Source organism: Peromyscus leucopus, chromosome 3 (assembly GCF_004664715.2).
Source record: "Peromyscus leucopus breed LL Stock chromosome 3, UCI_PerLeu_2.1, whole genome shotgun sequence".
Lineage (NCBI taxonomy): Eukaryota > Metazoa > Chordata > Mammalia > Rodentia > Cricetidae > Peromyscus > Peromyscus leucopus.
This window is the reverse complement of record NC_051065.1, coordinates 13,273,453-13,278,198: the sequence shown is the minus strand read 5'-3', so window position 1 is coordinate 13,278,198 and position 4,746 is coordinate 13,273,453. Positions and strand designations below refer to the sequence as shown.

The 4,746-nt window shown below is 43.2% G+C and overlaps 1 pseudogene; it reads right to left on the bottom strand.

The window, feature by feature from the left end:
* Positions 1-2,137: 2,137 nt before the first annotated feature.
* Positions 2,138-3,241, bottom strand: LOC114694741 (annotated as a pseudogene).
* Between the last annotated feature and the right edge of the window lie 1,505 nt (positions 3,242-4,746).

Here is a 4,746-nt window from a genome sequence, read left to right as displayed (position 1 = left end):
CAAGTGGCTTTGTAAATTATAACAGGGAAGCAATTTTATCCAAAGACCATTAGTGAGCTGTTCAAGGGTTTTAAACAGGACAGAGACATTGTCAAGTTTGGTTTTATAAGGCTGATTTCCTCCTTGGTGGAAGGAGGGCAATACTGGACACAGTCCATCCAGTTAGAAGGAGTTTGCAGTGATTTGGGCGAACAGTGAAATGGCTTGAGACAGAACATGGAGGAAGTTGGCAATGACTTTCATGGGTCCATTTATGAGTTTGTGCAGTAAATACACATTGATGCTGTGCAGGCTTGTGCTATGTGCTGGAGCTTAAGTGGGAAACAGAAAAGGCTGCTTCTAGCTCCTAGTGGGAGCTCCTGACTGTTTGAAGGTAATGCTCAGAATGGGCCAAGGCGTTGCAGGGCAGGAGTCTGATTGAGGCATGGAAAGGCCAGCTGAAAGGCAAATGAAATACATAAAAGGCAAACTCAGAGGAGAACCCCTTATCCAGCGTTTACTGGGTGCCTAAAAGTCCTCACAGTATTGTTGGAGGCAATATATGGGAGTATACAGCAGGTGACAACTAGTGCTCAGCAGGTTGACCCACCAGACAAATGACTCTCTGATGGAGAGCCCCACTTGGTAAGGCCGTGGGGTCACTGACTGTAAATGACTGGTTGCTTCTATCTGTAATTTTTCTCATGTCACTATATTTCTTCCCTGAAAACAGCTATGGGTATTCTCCCCACTGCCTGTGTGTTTATCTAGTGAATATATTCTACCTACTGGGCACATGTATACCTGTGGATGGTCAGGAAGATGATTTCTACTTAAGCTGTATAATTTTGATGAATGGAATATACTCTAATATGCTTTATAACTAGATCTATTATTCCACAAAGACTGTTAGACACTTAGAAGCCTGCTTTACTTTTTTAACTCAGACTAACATAAGAAAACAACCATTTCTCCCCAGTCTAAGACAAACTACACACAATTAGCTCATTTTTACCTCAGAGCAAGTTCAAACTGGACTGAGTGTCTCTGTAACTGCATCATAAGTTAAAACTTTACAGATATGCACAAGGACAGAGTTGCTGATGTCTAACCAAGGTTATTAGCACAAAGCAACCTAAGATATTATGCCAATTCTTCACTTGCTAAATTGTACTGATAAAGACCTGACTTCCTGTGCAGATCTCTCTGCACCTTATCTCATTGGGCACTGTGCCACTGGCCTGGTCACAGTCTTATACCAGGAAACTTAAAACCTTGCATTGCCATGATAAATGGCTCTACCCTTATTGTTTACTCAAGGATTGTATTATGAGCTTCAGAGGTAGCTTTGTATCTCTTCTTATGACTGAAAAAAGCCTCCTGTACAATATGTATGTATATGTGTCTGTGTAGAACAAAAGAGAACTAGAAAGAATTAAAACTTAGAAAAAATTAGAATTTAGGAAGAATTAGAACTGTAAAGAGAATTAGAGCTATAGCAAAAGAATAGAGAGCATGACCCAAACAGTTCATGTGTGAATTTATTCCATTCCTAGAAAATATCCCTCAGATAGAATACTCCTAAAGTAAGTTTCACTACGCTGTGGACCTTTTCTGTTTTTTATTTTAAAATTTTTATTCATTTCATTTTTTATTTGGGAAGGCATTGTCTACAGAGATGGATGTGCCCTTGGAGACAAGAGGAGGACTGAACAAGGTTCCTCTGCAAGAGCAACCATTGCTTCTGCCAACTGAGTCATCTCTCCTGTCCCACACACTGAGTTAGGAGAAAAAAATGTGTTCATTCTCTTCCCCTTATCTTGTAAGCAACATGTTTGCTGGTTTTCTCTTTTGTTTAGCCCTTGACCATATGTTCTGCTCAGTCCAATCCAGAGAGGTTTCTCCAAAGAAACCCTGTTGTAACGTGCTTGGGGCCGGCAACTAAACTGAATCCCAGTTTCCAACTCATTAGACAAAAATCAAACCAATACAGCAACAGGGGTTGGGTAGAGTTCCAGACCTCCCCCTCCCCTAGCTTGCCTTTTACAGCTATATTAGTTTCATCCACCATGATGTCTTTCTCCAGATTCACTCTCAATTCTCCATAGAACCCATAGTCTACCTAGGTCTCATTGGTAACAACACTGGCTGCTGTTTCTGGGAGACACATGTAGGTCACAGCTGACCAGGTACTAGGGTTTATTTAGGCATTTGAGGGGGACCTCCAGGAAAGGGCGGTGAGCAGAAGCCAGGGAACAGTATGCTTCAGCTACCAACTGGGGATAGGACGCCACCATAGTCTTCCAGCCTGAGGTCTCAGAGACCTCAGAAGCATGAGCTGAAATGAAATCCAGTGTCTGGGTTTTCAGCTGCCCTGCGTTGTGGAGGTCAGCCAGGAAGAAAGTGTGGGCAGCATTCTCCACAGAGAGGTCTCTGCAGAGGGCATCCTCACACGCTCCAGGCCTTACTTGTCAGCAGCTGCCAGCACTGCAGCTGCCATGCTGTCCACGTCTGGTGCTGTTCCGGTGTAAATGAAGTCCATCACTGCCTTGAAGACTTGCAGCTCCAGGTCAAGGATCTCAACGTGATTCCTTTTGCTCTCCTCCAAGTTATGTTCAAACATGGCTCTGAAAACTGGAGTACAAGCTGCTAAGATGGCCTTGTGAGCCTGGAATTCCTGTCCAGCCACCACCAGGCAGCAGTCTGTGAAGTGGGAATTTGCCCACAGCTCTCCTAGCTCATCTGCCAAAGTGCACCTGGGAACCTGGGTCCCTTGTTTTCTGTTCTAATCAGAGATGCTGAAGGAGTCCTGGGCCACACTTACTTTGCAGAGGAGGGTGAGCCTGTCATTTGGGAGAAGCCAAGGCGCAAAGGACAAGAGGAAATTTCTAAGGATGAACTTTTTAAATCCCAGTTCGACACCTGGCATGAACCTAAAGACTCTTGGATACCACACTCCGTAGGTTGTCTCTCCTTCGGCGCTTAGGATCCAGAACTGAAACTTTGCCCAAATATGACTCTTTGGTCAGCTGAGCAACAGTAGGTAAACTGACAGATAATCTATGCTTTCTTCATCAATACCATTCAGGTGTACTCCCAAACACCATTTGTCATTGGCTTCTATTGAGAAAGTTGGGCTTCTAATGCGTTCCTGACTTTCCTCCAGAATGAAATGGAAGTTGCTGATGGTCCACCTGTAGAAGAAATTCTGGATGCTGATTTGTGTGTAGTCCCATCTCCGGGTTGACTGGTCCCCTGACATTTCTCCTGGGGGTAGTTTGAAGGTTAAACTGGATCGAAAATGAAGAACTAGGAAATGTTTTCTTTTTACTTCAGTCCAGGAGGTTGGATGTGTCCCCCAGTCTTCAGTATGTGCTGAATTCTGAAGAAAAATTCTCTAATGCTAGGGAAAGAATGGACTTGCCACCAGGTGAGGGCAAGCAGGCAAAGAGCAAGAGCTTCCTTCTTCCACGTCCTTTTATAGGCTTCCAGCAGAGGGTGTGGCCAGTTTAGGATGGGTCTTCCAGCCTCGAGATCTGGATTAAACGTGTGTGTCTTCAGGCACTGAGATCTGGATTAGATGTTTCTCTCTCTCTCTCTCTCTCTCTCTCTCTCTCTCTCTCTCTCTCTCTCTCTCTTTCTATTTTCAAAATCTGTATTTGTAGTGTATCTACCTACTTAAACTTAAGCAAAACATTTCTCAGAGTTATGCCCTCCATATTAGGATTTTAGTTAATTCCATGTCTAGTTAAGTTGAGAATCAAGAATAACCACCAAAAGTGTATTTTGCTTTCTGTTGTTTATCTTCTGTAAAGTAAGGGCTTGTGTACAATCCTACAGAACTTTTCTTTACTCTTCTAGGGGTTTTACACTAATTCCTGCCACTAACGTGATCTAGGAGAGGTGTTTCCCTTACCCTGTCAGGGGTCTCAGTGTTCACAACATGGAGGTCAGGGGGTAAGAATTCATATATGGTGGGTAAGAAGCAGAGCCAGGTAGAATCCTTTGAAAGTGACAGTCTTTTTTCCTGCCTTTAATTCATCCAGACTCACAGTCCCCAGGATGGCTCCACCAACTTTCATTAGTGGTCTCCCCCCTCCCCCATCAGATAATCCTCCTTGGAAACACTCTTCCAGATTCCCATAATGATGTGCTCTGAGAAGATCCTAAGTGCTGCTCAGTTCCGTCATGCTTACTGCCAAGTTTCAGCTTCCTTTTTTTTTTTTTTTTTTTGAGTAAAACCGAAATTTATTATAAGCCACAGTCGTCCTAGGGACTTCCATACTATATATATATAGCCTCTATGGTTCTATGGGTTGTGGTCTGATTTTCTTTATTTTATATCTAGAATCCACTTATGAGTGAGTACATACCATGACTGTCTTTCTGGGTTTGGGTTACCTCACTCAGGATGATTTTTTTCTAGTTCCATCCATTTGCCTGCAAATTTCATGCTTTCTTTGTTTTTCTCTGCTGAGTAGTACTCCACTGTGTATATGTACCACATTTTTTCCATCCATTCTTCCGTTGATGGGCATCTAGGTTGTTTCCAGGTTCTGGCTATTACAAATAGTGCTGCTATGAACATAGCTGAGCATGTATCTTTATGGTATGAATCAGCATTCTTTGGGTATGTGCCCAAGAGTGGGATAGCTGGGTCTTGAGGTAGTTCGATTCCTAATTTTCTGAGAAACCACCATACTGATTTCCACAGTGGTTGTACAAGTTTACATTCCCACCAACAGTGGAGGAGTGTTCCCTTTGCTC